The following is a 15,975-nucleotide window of genomic DNA, read 5'->3' as shown; positions in this document are numbered from 1 at the left end:
CCATATCTCGTGGACATGTGCTTGGTTGTATGACACATCATGGTGCTGATTATGAGGCATTCTAGATGTATCTCAAAAGCCTTTATATTCAGGCACTCCTAGTGTACTCTGATGAACAAGTTATTGAATACATTGTTATTCTGATCATACTCTGTCAACGTTGGTCTACTGTGTTTTTGTGTTTGAGTTCTTAGTTCTTGGGTAAATTTTTCCCTTAGGCAAATTCTTACATGGTATTAGAGCATAGAGACTTTCTCATCACATAACTCTTCGAGACCACACTTGCTTCATCACCTCAGCCCGAATCTGGAGTACTATAGAAATTGGGAGTGTCCAGCATTAGATCTGACCTCGCCATTATGTCCAAAATGTTGAACCAATGAAAATTGACTATAAACTTGGCTACCTTTGCCCAAAGTCGATCGTGAGGAAAAAAAAATTGCAAATCAAAAATCGAAGGCCCTGATTTGCGGTATGGGTATGATCTCATTTTCAAATCTAATTAATTAATTTTGGATCAACAATTTTTCATTTCTCTGTATTTATTTTCCATCAATTTATTAGGGAATTTCAGAGAAAATTTTTTAGCAGACCTGGGCAGTGACATCCCGGATCTGCCAATTTGGAGGGTATATTGTTTATTCGCATGTTATTTTATTTGGCGTAGCATGGAAAATTTTACAATGGCCATACTGAACTAACTAACAACCTAATTTGCCATCCGACCTACCAACCTTCGGCCAAGCCCATCCACTGGTGCTTTTGTTTTAAGTGTCATGGGCTTTGTTTTTAAAGCACTCACTACGCCTACACATATCAGATGTGGGACTAAAACCCACCAAATTTTAGTGTCCCCTCATGTTTTTAGGAAGAACTGCACATTATTCTAGCAACTATGACCCACCAATCTTAGACTTTTGCCTGTGGACTATTTTTTTGGTGGCTGTTGAAACAAATCTCTGTCCACTGCTACATTTAGAATCTTTCGGCCCGCGACCACTCTGCACTCCATCAACTGTTACAGCTCCAGCCACTATCGTTGCCTGTATCTGTGACTTTCTAGTGCGTGATAGACTCTAGCATCCTGTGCTTAGTTTTTCAGGAAGCACTTTTGTTTCTGGGCACGCAGTTTTACATTTCTTGCGTCGTAAGGAGATCCGTCATTGGCAGCATTGGCCCCGGGCATTCAGAATATTTTGGTGTAAGGAGTTTGGCACAAATTTATGGTGAATAGGATCAAACTCCGATGAGATTTGCATTTTTTACTGGCACTGTATTCATTTTTCTAGCAGCTAAAATCACACCAACTATTCGCTACGTGGACAGTCAACTCTATCAACACTACTCCACGCGGACCAGTTCTTGTCTGCCACATGTCACACTTGACATGCTAAGTGCCATGCAAGCTCAAAATTTCCATGTGCCATGTGGAATCTGGCAGTGACACATTAGCATAGTTCGTATAGTATAGACACATACAATCAGCTGCCACATCACCATAAGGCGACATTTTTGGTTGACATCATCTTTTCCTTGTGTTAAAATTGACAGTCGTTTGACCGTCAAACCTAGGTATTTTACAACTATTGTGATGGCCATTTGACCATCAAATTTAGACTCGCAATTTTTTATCCAGACCCCTCTCTAGATTGTTTTTCAGTTTGGCAGTCTGACTTTGTGAGCTCATAACTCGGACATCCAAACTCTGTTTCAAGTGCAATTTTTTTGAAATTAGGTAGAATTTCCTAAATTTTGTAGTGGTGGTGTTTTTTTCTATTTTTGGTGAAAAATTTTTGCAAAAATTGCATTTTTTGGTGACTGTACCTGCATAATCCTTCGTTTTGCAACTTAAAAAGCTCCATACGAGTACATCTGATCACTTTTTCAGGTTTCATTTTTTTTGAAAGTGCATTTTTTTTGTCTACTTTCCAGATCCTAAGTTAGATTCTAGGGTTGTGTGCACCAATTTCTCACTTTCAGAATTAGGCCTTCTTTGGCATTGTAATGCTTTGATTCTTTTCAGAATTGTTGTAAAACTAAGCTACAGTGCTTAAGTGACAGATTTAAGCCTCATAAGGTAGTTGTAAAAGAAAAATTAGAAAGTCCACTTTGTTCATTTTTGACAAGTGGCCCATTGTAAATGCACTACTTATAAAGTGCCAACAACATCTCTTTTGGGGGGGTCTTTTGATTGAGTGAAAAGGGGGGGTGTACTATGTTTTTTGTGTCTCTCTCTCTTGTGCTCTTTTCATTTCTGCATCATGGGCTTTAAATGTCCTCCTTTAACTTCATGCAACTATTCTACATGGCAAGATATTGCATGGAGTAGATTAATGGAAAAAGGATATAGTCCTTATGTTGATGGTACAATTACCATACCTATTGATGCTAAAGAACTCATTGATTGGCAAAGACAAGACTGATAGGCTTTAGGTGTAATTAGGAGTTGTGTACATGGGGATCTTCTCTTTCACATTAAAAATTGTTCAGAATCTAAGGAAGCTTGGGATAAACTTGAACAATTGTATGGTAAAGTGGATGAAGAAAAGGGATTTCAGATTAAGGATGATCTACTTCTCTTGGATCCTTAAAATTATGACACAATTCAGGATTATATCATCAAAGTCAATGAGTATAGGGCACTTCTTAAAGATTGTGGAAATCCCATGAAGGATGAAAGGTTGATTCATCATATCCTTAAGAAGCAACCTTCTGAGTACGCCAACTTTGTTTCAAGTTTTAATACTCACAAGTTAATGATGGGATCTACTTACCAAAAGCCTTCCTTTGATGGATTTACAGACATGTTGATTTTTGAACAATCTCACTTGGTAGATTTTGGACTTCTCAAGTCATCTAAGACCAAAGCCTTGGTGGCTAGTGATGATCACAAATCAAGTCAAGGGCGAAAAAGCAACAACAACAACAAGCAGTGGAAGCAGAAAGCACAATTTGAAACACAACAATCCTCCTCTCAACAAGGCAGTTCTTCTTCAAACAAGAAAGGAAGTAATGAAAAGAAGGACAAACTCTTTTGTGCATATTTCAAAAAGCCAAATCATGATGAGCATCATTGCAAGACAAAAAGAATCGATGAGTTAGAAAATCTACTCAAGAAGAACAAGATTCAAGTGCCAGGTACTTCCAAGGATTTTACTCCAACCTCTTCATAAGGTAAAGGTCAAGAACTTATGGAAAACTCAAGTTCTTCTTCAGAATGGATTCTTGACTCAGGTGCCTCTTACCATATGGGTTCTTCAAGGGAAGACTTTTCTTCATTGAAGCAGTCAAAGGTACCACACATCTTCATGGGATATGATGCTAAGATGGAAGTTGAAGGAAAAGGACATGTTGAAATGGAAGATGGGGAATTCAAAGATGTTCTATACCTTCCAAATCTAAGCTCCAATCTCTTATTAGTTTACCAAATCACTCACCTTGGAGATGTTCATAAGGTTGAGCTCCTTCCAGATTCAGTGATGGTGTGAAGTCTTACAGATGATTCATTGGTAGTAGTTGGGAAAGCCAATGATGATAAGAGGTTATACTCCTTCTCCCACTTTGTACCTAAGAGTTCTTCGCAAGCCTTGTTAACTCACTCTACTTCAAACATCAATTTATGGCATGAGTAGTTTGGTCACCTTGACTTTTGCTATCTTCAACAACTTTTCTCAAAACATATGGTCAAAGGTCTACCTAATATCAACTTTTCTAAGGGAGAGGGTTCATCTTGTTCGGTGGATATGAATCTCAAGGAGAAGTATGATAAAGGGAAGTCTTCTTGAGCTCCAGTTGTTCTTTAGCTAGTTCACATGGTATTAGCAAGACCCTTTGCAGTGACTTCAGTCAGTCAAGGTTGCTACATACTCACATTTGTTGATGACTTTTCAAGATTCACTTGGGTCTTCTTCCTTCATCATAAGAATGAAGTGGTTCATAAGATTCAAGACTTCAAGACTCATGTTGAACACAATTCAAGGAAAGCCATCAAAGTATTAAGGGTGGACAATGAGAACAGATATGTTGACAGAAGACTCAAGAACTTTTGCAGAATTAAGGGGATTGATCTTCAAAACTCACCAACATTCAGTCTGCACAAGACAAATGTTGCAGCTATGAGGATTAGGACTCTCAAGACCATGGAAAGTTGCATGATTAAGGCCAAGTCCTTTGATCCTACACTTGAAGTTGAAGCCATTAGCAGTGCTAATCACATACTTAATAGGTCTCCTCATCCAGCCTTAGATGGCAAGAATCCTTTTGAGGTATGGTGCGGTAGAAAATTGTTTGTGAGTCACCTTAGAGTCTTTGATTGTCCAGCATGGGTAAACCTATCCTCCAAGAGTTGCAAGCCACCAGCACATAGGCCTTGTACTTTTATCGGTTATGAAGACAATGTGAAGGCTTACACACTAATGGATCTAGGGATACATGAGATTTTTGTGGAGAAGGATGTTCACTTTGAGGAAAGTTCTCCTAGCTTGTCCTCTAATCCTCTCCATACATCATACATAGTGGAAACTAATAGTGACACCAGCGATAGTGCTTCAACAGGTTTAGACAAGTGGGGTTCTATCAATAATTGTAGTGAGAGGTCACATCAGTCCAATCTACATGCTTACATTGCCACAGTGAAAGGTCCATCACATCATGGTACATCTCGTCTTCCAGCTCTAGCTTTAGTTGACTTGGGAGAAAGACTTGAGGACTTACATCTTCTCATTGATGATGATTCTTCTACAGTTGTTATGAGGGCTCACTCTGACCCTCATGTCCATTCTCTACATGATAAATCTACACAGGTTTGCATGATTGTGAATCCTTATGAACAAAAATTAGTGGAGGTCTCTTTGCCAGTAGAGGAGATAGATGGTTCAGTGGAAGAAGTTTAACAAACATCCTTGCTAGATCTACATTTATTCTTTTTAGCACAGTTGGAAGGGGTCAACTTCAACATTAGTATAGGGATACTTGAGGAAGTTTTAGGGCCACCATACATCTTTAGGAGTGTATTTTTTTCTTTGTTTCTTCCTAAGGGGAGGAACACCATTCTGCATTCTTGGACCAGCTTCTTCATCAGAGCAACTTTCACTTGCTAGCATTCTTCTTTTGTGGGGGAGCCTATTTTGTCTCTCTTCCTTCTCTCATTCTCTTTTGTATATATTGGATGTATGTCGTAATGGGGGGTTCTTGATTACTCCATCTATCGATGCATCCTTACTTATCTCTCTTTTGGGGGGAGGGTTTTTCCCATGAGGTTTTCCCTCTTTCCCTGCTTTATGGGAGATTGCATTTTTCATTATGTACATGGGTACCTAACATGGCCTAGTAGCTAGGACCCATTATGCATCTTCATCCTAGTTCATAAGCTTAAGGGCATTCCCCTAAGTTGCTTAATGGAGGATAACCCATATCTGGTGGACATGTGCTTGGTTGTATGACACATCATGGTGCTGATTACGAGGCATTCTAGATGTATCTCAGAGGCCTTTATATTTAGGCACTCCTAGTGTACTCTGATGAAAAAATTATTGAATACATTGTTATTCTGATCATACTCTATCTACTTTGGTCTACTGTGTGCTTGTGTTTGAGTTCTTAGTTCCTGGGTGAATTTTGCCCTTAGGCAAATTCTTACACTCTTAAACTATGAATAATTTCATGATGAAGTAAACTAGTGATTTCTAGTGCTTCATTCCTACTTTGTAACCATATTTTTTAATCCAAAAAAACAAATATTTAAGCCAATTTTTTCTTCTCCTCCGAAAAGTGGTACATATTAAAAATCAATATTTTTAAAGAGTGACAGTCTGCTTGACACACAATTTTTTTTCTAGAAATGATAATGAGGCAATTCTTTCAGTGTTGGATTTGTAACATAAATATCTAGAGGATGCATTTGGTTTGATTCAATTTAGTTGAATATTGTATAGTTTATGAAGTTTTGAAGTGACATCAATCATAATTTAGACATGCACACATTTTGATATAGATAACTTGAACTCAATTTATCATAAATCAATTTACTAATTTTCTTGAAGTGTCAAATTTAGTTGATGTTCAATCAGTAAGGAACCTATAATGAGTTAAATTCATATTTGAAAGTCTTAATGAATATAATATGTATTACAATTATAGTCATTGGAAAGCTTGCTCCAAGCAGAACAAATTGGCATTTTTAATTTTATAGTAGGAGATCATTCATTATCAATTTTGGGTGTCAAAAGAGACAATTTAATTTTCTGTTTAGAAAAGAGGGTGAAAATTTTATAAATTAACATGTTCGCACAAACATGATGTTCGTGTGAACATATAGAACGTGTTCATGCAAGCATATTTTTGGGCAAACATAAATGGCTAAACTCTTCATCTACCAGAAACTTGACATGTTTGGGTGAACATGTAAAATAACATGTGTTCATGCAAACATGTCAAAAAAACATAAATCGTGATGTCACCTATAGATAGGATAAAAAATTGATAGTGAAGTTGAATGCTTTAAAGTTACTACAACATTTTTATAAAGTTACTGTGCGAATTATTAAGGAAACGGTAAATTTTTTGTTTTTATGATTTTTTGATGGGCAAAATGAAAGGAAGGCAAAACAAATATGCAAGGAAGAGATCTAATGAAGTAGAACAAAGAAATTTTTAAAAGACAGTGGCATGTCATCATCAAATTAAACAAGGTCTATAATTATATATATTAAATTTATTTATTTTTATGGTCTTGAATTTAATTATGTTTCAATCTTATTTTTTATCTAATTTGATTTATTTATAAATTTGTTGCAGACAATCAACAAGGTGAACGAAATGTTGAAGAAGGCTCAACAAAAGTAGAAGAAGTGCATATGAGAGAAGGGTCAGGAACACTCCCTGTAGAATCTTAAACAATGAATGTTGAAGAATGTTCAAGATCATTCCCTATAGAGGTTCAAATAATAGAAGTCAGAGAAGGGTCAGAATCTTTCCCTATAGAATCTCAAACAATGAATGTTGGAGAAGGCTCAAGATCGCTCCTTGTAGAAATTCTAGTAACAAAATTCAGAGAAGGGTACGAATTCATAAATATGCCCAATCTATAAATAATGGTATTTCTCATAAAAAATTAGATCATTTAATTAAAATGGATGTGGATAAATTGAGAAGACTTGCAGCTATTGTTCAACCATTAAGTTTTTCTAAGAAAAGGTCAATGAATAAGAAGATAAGAGAAATTATGACTAAATTTGATAACACTAGAACACTTGAACAAGCTTAGTTGCTTTCACTTTAACTTATACAAAAGAAGTTGCAAAAGGCATTGTGTTGGTGTAAATACATATTCACTATTTACACTTATTTAAGTTTACTTTGGTTAATGCATTTTTTAATTATTTTTTTATTTTCCACCTAGGAGTTTGTGCACTATTGTGAGTTGTCATGATGACAACACAGGGTTTCGCACCTCTTTTTTGCACATGTTGTCTACAACACAAGAGTTAGCACACTAATTAAGCACATGGTGTCTACAACCTTCTAATCTCATCCACTCATCTAGAATGTTGGATAAGGTGTGTGCTTAGTTGTCAATGCTTATCTTATCTCCTGGTGCTTTCTAGAGACATTCTAGGTGCTTCCTAAGAGGCCTTTATATATAGGCACTCCTAGTGTGTTTTCATATCACATTCTAAATAGAGCAATGTATTTGGACATACTCTAATTAATAGATCATATCCATTTTTTATCTACAGTTGTGCTTATGTTGAGTTCTATGATCTTGGGTGAATTTTGCGCTTAAGAAAATTCTTACATGGTATTAGAGCTCTTGGAGAATTATTCTTCACAAATCCATTTGAGACCATCATCTTGCTTCATCACTGCAACTCAACTCTAGAGTATCATAGAAATTGGGAGTGTTGAGAGCCAAATCTGACCTCACCATTGTGTATGAAATGCTGATTCAATGAAAATCAGCTATAAATTTGACTATCTTCTACCATAGTTGACCATGAGGAAATTTTTTTTTTGTAAACCAGACCCAAGAGGCCCTAATTTGCTCTACGGGTATGGTCATTTCAATATTTTAATCCTCTATAAATTTCCATTAGAATTTTTTGAAATTTTTTTAGGCCAAGCGGCCTTGCAGAGAAATTTTTTTTGTAGGTACCGGGCTGTTAGATCCCAACCCTGCAGGTTTGCATAGGCATTATTTTTCAAACTTTTATTATTTTTTGGGCATCGCACTGCATCATTTGGTGACTACCTAAAATTTGGTGGCTTATTTTCATTAGGGGTACAACAAATCTGACCAGTGGCCATATCCACTATCCAATCAACAATGTTTGCATTTGTTTATCCAACTGTGGCATTTTACTTTTGTATTGCTCACGAGTCTCTCCCACACTGAATGTGGGATTAACCCTCCTACACCTGGCAAGTGGCACATGGAAAAATTGGTGTGCTCAAAAAAACTCAGTTACTGCAGATTATTTTTGGCCCCCGCTTTATTTCTTTTGATGCGCAATCAATGACTAGGCATATTCCTATGTTGATTATTCCAAACATCGACACAACAGTATATCTCGACAACTGCAAATTAAAGTTTCTAGTGATGATTTTTTAGTCTTTCTGTAGAGTTATCATTTCCAATGATGCTATTTATTTCCAATTCTGATAGGCGTGAGTTGATTTCGACAAATGATCACTTTACACTGGCGTTTGCACCTTCTCTTTAAAACTCCCACCAAATCGTGCTCCGATCACTTTCTTCCTATTTTGGCCACATACACATCCTTCAATCTGGCAAAGGAATCTGAGATTATATCAGGCACTATTAAAATGCTAGCAGTGACTATTTTAAATCCAGTGACACTTTCACTTTGCCACCACAAGCCACATGGACAGACTTATCCCAGTCAGACATTTGACACATCAGCTAGTACTGCCATGTTTACGACATGGAAACTAGTCCTACATAGTGCCATGTCACTGTACTTTTATTCCATGTTAGAAAATCTATACACAAGTGACATCATCAGCCTATGCCTCATCATCAACCACGTTAGCAGGGGGCCCAAATTTTTTGCTGATGTCATCATTTTGCTTGGTTAATTTTCACATTCATTTGACTGTTAAACCCACTCATTTTACAATTGTAGTGATGGTTGTTTGATCATCAATTTTAACATCACAATTTTTGCTCTAGACCCCTCTCTAGATTGCATCTCACTTTGGCAGCCTGACTTTGCAAGCTCATATCTTGGACATTTAGACTCTGATTCAAGTGTAATTTTTTTTAAAATTGGGTAGAATTTTCTAAGTTTTCTAGTGGTGGTGTTATTTTCTAGTTTTGGTGCAAGGATTTGTCAGAATTTGCATCTTTTGGCAACTATACCTGCTCAATCCTACATTTTGCAACTTGAAATTCTCTGAACGAGTTCATCTAGAATCCTTTTTAGGTTCTATTTTTTTTGAAAGTGCATATTTTTTCATCTACTTTATATATCTATAGTCAAATTCTTGGGTTGTGTGGACAAAAATCTCACTTTCAAAACTAGGGCCATTTCTGCATTGTATTGCTTTCAGAATTCAACTATAGTGCTTAGTTCCAATTTTAGGCCTCAAATGATAGTTACAAAAAGCAAAATCAGAAGTCTACTTTGTTCATTTTGACAAGTGGCTCATTGTACATGCACCAGATATCAAGTTCCATAAGCATCTTTTTCAGGAGGGGGGTGTTCTTTGATTCTTTGGGGGTTCATTGATTGATCTTATGGAGTCTTCATAGATTTGTCAATCTAGTATTAGACCATAGCTGACAACAAGGAACTATCACAAATGGAGTGCTTTGCTACTTGACCATCTAAGAGACCATCCAAAATTGCTTCCTTATCTCTATTCAATGCCACCACATTTTAATTTGACACTTCTTGTCAACCTTTGTCACTTTTTGTATAATAGTATGACTAAGGAATCTTTTGCTCCTCTAATAATGACACATTTTCCTTATGATATTTGGCTCTCTATTTGGGAAGCACATGAAGATCCATGTGTTCCTCCATCTTCAGAGGGCATTCTACATCCAATCACTCCAGCTATGGTTTCTTCAACTCTAGAGAAGATCATACCTCCAGATGTTCCTGTTGCTCCTACTGATCTTGTTCCAGCCACAGATGCTTCAAATTTAGTGTAGTTATACCATTTATGTCTTCCTACTCTACCTTCATGTAATGAATTCCTTCCCACCCTTGCAGGCCTATTCATGGAGTTGCACATTGAAGATGTGGGGGACATTCTTGATGATATTCATATTCTTTTTAATGTGAATTCTTTTGCCACAGTGACAGATTCATGTACTTTAGCACCACAGGGTACACATGATCTTCCAAGTGATGATTTCTTGCCAAACATTTCAGCTCTATTCTTGGAGTCACATACAGTAGATATGGAAGAATTTTATGATGGTTTCTTGCTTCTCTTTATTGAGGACATATCTTCTATAGTTGTTACAGGGGCCCACTTTGACCCTCAAGTCCATTCTCTACATGATCAATCCTTCCAAGTTGGCGTGATTGTGGATTCTTATCTACAACATCTGTAGGAGGGCTCTTTCACATTTGAGAAGATTATTTCTTGAAGCAGGTTCTACCACACTCCTTGTTTGATCTGTACTTCTCTTCAGTAGTTTTGGAGGAAGCCATCATTAGTATCGACATAGGGACATTTGAATAGGTTTCAATGACACCAGTCATCATAGAGATTCCTTCTCCATCTAGAGAATGTATCTCATAGGTACCCTTGCCTTTGTTTCTTCCAAAGGGGAGGAACATCATATAGAGGTTGTGGATTAGCTTCTACATCAAAGCATTTCTCACTAATTAGCACACTACTTTTAAGGGGGGGGACTACCTCATATCCTTCTTCTCCTTTTGGGGGGGGGGGACTTTTTACCCTTAAGGAGGTTTTGTCCTTCTCCTTTTCTCACTTGTATATACTAGATGTATGTTGTAATGGGGGGGTCTTGATTACTCCATCCATTCATGCATCCCTTTTTATCTCTCTTTTTGAGGGAGGGTTTTTCTCATGAGGGTTTCCCTTTTTCTCCTCTTTATGAGAGATTGCATCTTCATTATGTACATGGGTACCTAACATGGCCCAGTAGCTAGGACCCATCATGCATCTTCATCCTAGTTTTCGTAAGCTTAAGGGCATTCCCCTAAGTTGCACTTAAGGGGGGATGTTGGTGTAAATACATATTTACTAGTTACACTTACTTAAGTTTACTTAGGTTAATGCATTTTTTAATTATTTTTTTATTTTCTACCTAGGAGTTTGTACATTCTTGTGAGTTGTCATGATGACAACATAGGGGTTCGCACCTCTTTTTTGCACATGTTGTCTACAACACAAGAATTAACACACTAATTAAGCACATGGTGTCTACAACCTTCTAATCTTATCCACTCATCTAGAATGTTGGATAAGGTGTGTGCTTAGTTGCCAATGCTTATCTTATCTCCTAGTTCTTTCTAGAGACATTATAGGTGCTTTTTGATAGGCCTTTATATACAGGCACTCCTAGTGTGTTTGTATATCACATTCTAAATAGAGTAATGTATTCAAACATACTCTGATTAATAGATCATATCCATTTTTGGTCTACAGTTGTGCTTGTGTTGAGTTCTACGATCTTGGGTGAATTTTTCCTTAAGAAAATTCTTACGCATTCAAATTGTTAGATGTAGACACAACATCAAAGAAGAGAATATTTTCTAACATGCAAACTGATGTGATTTAAAATGTTAAACAAGGTTTGAGAAACATAGAAAAATAGTCTTGAACTAAAGATAAGTTCATGGCAAGAAAAGTGATGTTGATGTCTGTTGTAAATAAGAATATCACCCAAAATAGACAAATATCTTCAATTTCATCTAAAATGGGTTTTATTAAGAAAACAATGAGAGAATATGTTAAGAGAAGATTAATTCTAGATGACAGTACTATGGAAGGCAATTGGGAAATCATGTGTAGAGCACCTCGTTCTAATAGGATTGAAGAGAGATTTGAAAAATTTAGTCATATCATTTTGGATTGATAGCACTCATCCTTCATCAAATAGTAGAGATGTTATTAGGAATAGGATATCATCTAGTCAATATGAACATCATACAAAATATTCGTTGGACACAATACAACATGAGTTATATGTGTCATTTTGCAGTGAACATCCTAATGTAAAAGTTGGGAAAATGTTTTCTAAAAATTTGAAGCCATACTTTGTGAGGTTAAACAAAGTGTTTGAAACATGTTATCATCATCATATTGAGTTTAATCTCTAGTATCAAGTATTTCAAAAGTTTTTAGAAGACAAATATGGTTTTCATGTTGCTCCTCCTAGTAGAAGAAGTGAGTTTATATCATCCATTCTATGTGACAAAATAGATGATCTAGCTGGTCAAATAAATTGCATCAAAGGATTATGTGCAACATGTGGTGAATTGGCTCTATTTCCTTTGGAAATTGAAAATATTGATGTAACAAAAAAATTGAATTGTAAAAGTTACAAGTATGTGAAAAATGAAACAAAGTTGGAGAAAGAGACAAAAAGGTTGGAATATGTTGAAGAGCAGTTACCTATTGTAACATTTATGGACATATTTAAGAATTTGATTCAACCTTATATTTGTCATGCATTTTTTGCGAAGTGGCAAGCACAATAGTCTTAAACTTTGAGAGATAATTTCCCACTTGAAACAATTGTATCAGTCATTTATTTTGTAGAGAACTATTCCTTTGCTCATCAAAAATAAATTGAATCAAATTATTTCTATTCTAAGTAGGTCACTATTATGTTACATGTTTGTTATAGACATGCACAATTAGATTTGGATGGTGTTTAGAGTATAGTTCAAGCATGAGTAATTAAAACAGAATATCACTTTTATATAAGTGATGATAAAGAACTTGACATTCACTATGTATAACATTGCTTCAATATGTTCTTTTCTTATTTGAAAGAAAGAGACATAAATTTTGATAAACATTATGTTTGGTTTGATGGATGTGTCACATAGTTCAAATCATCTAGACCATTTTATACATTATGTAGATATCATCGTAATGAAAATATAAAACACATAGGGAATTTCTTCAAGAGTGTCCATGGAAAAGGTGAACATGATGGTGTAGGAGCTTGCATTAAACGTGCTCTACAAAAGTATGAAATGAATTATCAAGGAGCTTATATAAATGATGCACGTGATGTTTTTGAATGGTGTAAGACACATTTTACATCAAACGAGGTTGGGACATCATCAACAATGAGTTGACAAGTACCATATAGATTCTTTTGGGAGATAATAGGTATGGATTTGTACATTTGTTTAAATTTTATACAATTAAGTTTTAAAATTTTATTTTTAAGTTTTATCTTTCAATTTGTTGAAATTTAAATTTAATTTGTCTATATTTTCAATTTAATGAACTTTCAAGTTTTAATAGAAAAAATATGCATGGTTGCAAGAGGATAGAAAAGACACGTTCCTTACATTCAGTCATGAATACAGATAATTGCAATTAGACATTGAAGACAAGAGAATACTCATGTTTTTGTGACAGTTGCATTGATGAAGACTATCAAGAATGCATCAATCAAACACATGGATATACAGGTGCATAGATTTCAGTACTACTTGATGTTACCAATACATTTAGTAAAGATGATGAAAATTTTGATGATATTTCATTGATTTCTAATTATTATAATCATATCTCTGGATTGGTAAAAGTGGGTAAGTATCATAAAAATTAATCTCAACTTGCTAGTTAATCTCAACTTGTTATTTGATTATCAATGAACTATCTTATATATGTTGTACACATGTATGTATAATTATTATGCAAGAGATGTCTTTGCAGTGATTGTTGAGCCTAGAAATCATGAACGTGTCAGTTATTATTTATTGTGACATACTGTAGAGAGGACAAAGTTATATGATCCTGAAGAAAGTGATCAAATGTTGTTCCCCATAGGTATTATTCATACATGTGTGCACATACATATATGAATTAATATACATCTAGGTAATTTCATATCTATCAAATTTTAAAATATTTAAATTTGTGGTGCAAGTTCTATTGTGATATAGGGAACATATTTGAAGCAAGACAAAATTGTCCAACATGGAATACACTTTGTTTATTATCCACCTGACAACAAGCTTTTACAATACAACCACCTGGTCATTGATATCGAGATTTGTCTACATCTAGTCAAATTTAAGCATGTGCGTTACAAGTGGAGACTAGACAATGAAGATCATGAGAAGATATTATATGTTATAAGTGTACATCATGGTTGAATTGATCTTTGAGATTTATTTTATAATAATTTGAGTTAATTAATGTTGTTTTTCTTGATATATCAAGTTTCAAGACCTTTAAATGTATACATTTTAATAATATTAATTACCATGGATGAAGGTTATTAAGAATATTATATTTTGTAAAAGTTTTTTAAAATAGTGTTTTGGCTTACCTACTAGCATATTTTTATCCACATAAAAAAAATATGCATCTTTAGTCCTAGTAATGAATAATTGGAATTTATAAATGTGTCATTTTAATAATATTAATTACCATCCTAAACTAAAGATTATGTTATCATTAGTTTATTAAAAAACAATATATAAATGTTAGTTTATTGTAGGGTCATAACTCTTAGTTTATTAATTTGTGTTTTTAAATGTATACATTTTAAGAATATTAATTACCATGGATGAATATAATAATAACAACTTGATCTAAATAAGCAATACAAGTTAGTTGGAACTTACACAATCATTAGATAGATATGTATCAAAGATAATTTAATATGTTAGAATTCTTTTATCAACTTCTTTTCAAACTATTGAATTTCATCTTGAATTAAATGTGTTTTTAATTGTACTCGTGTCATACTCTTAGTTTATTAGTTTATTAATGTGTTTTTAAATATTATATTTTTTATAAAAAAATTTAAAATAATGTATTGGCTTACATAGTTAGCACATTTTTATCCACATAAAACTAATATTTATCTTTAGCCCTACTAATTGATTTAACAAATATGTTTCTTTAGTCCTACTAATTGATTTAACAAATTTGTATCTTTATTCCTACTAATTGCTTTACCAAATATGTATCTTTAGTCCTACTAATTATTTATTTTATAATGATTACAAATCAATATGATTTTTTAAATTTGTAATCTAAATCATTTGGGTTAATTTAGTAGTATTAAGCACCTATATTAATTCAATTCGATCAGCCCATAAATTAATATTATTTTTCAAAATTATAAATTAGGTTCATAGATCAATTTGGAACTTCTTTGAATATTTAACTATTGAAGTAGGTAAAGAGAAGTTAATTTGATTATTTTATAATGATCACAATAAAATCTAAAGTTTAAAATCTATAATCTAATTCATGAAGAACATTCTACTAAAATACAAAAAAGTGTACATAAATGTACATCTCAAGAATAAACATCTACATGTTATATCTCTACTGAAATACATACATATGCAAACTGTAAGTCTTGAATAAACATGTATGTAGCAAAATCTAAGTGATATACATATGACCATCCAACTACTGAAGTACTAAATAGTCAAATAAATAGTAAAATGTACATGTCATGAAGGTATTGAAATACATGTGTATGTAAGTCTTCATAATATAAAAAGTCTCCAATATATAAATGCATCAATATATATATATATATATATATATATATATATATATACTACTACTACTACTAGAGGGACCCCTCAAGATGCATATGAATAGAACGACCCTCTAATCAAGTCTCCTATACATCTTGTGGTCAAGGCACTTGATGGGGACACAACCCAAGCACAGAATGGACACAACAGGAAAAGGGAAAATTGTATTAACTATGAAAATAAGCTAGTACATTCAGTACAGAGAAAATAGACTTCATAACAT

This window comes from Cupressus sempervirens, chromosome 1 (assembly GCF_028749045.1).
Source record: "Cupressus sempervirens isolate cs-2001-9-10 chromosome 1, ASM2874904v1, whole genome shotgun sequence".
NCBI lineage: Eukaryota > Viridiplantae > Streptophyta > Pinopsida > Cupressales > Cupressaceae > Cupressus > Cupressus sempervirens.
The sequence above is the reverse complement of the archived record's forward strand: the minus strand, read 5'-3'. Positions refer to the sequence as shown.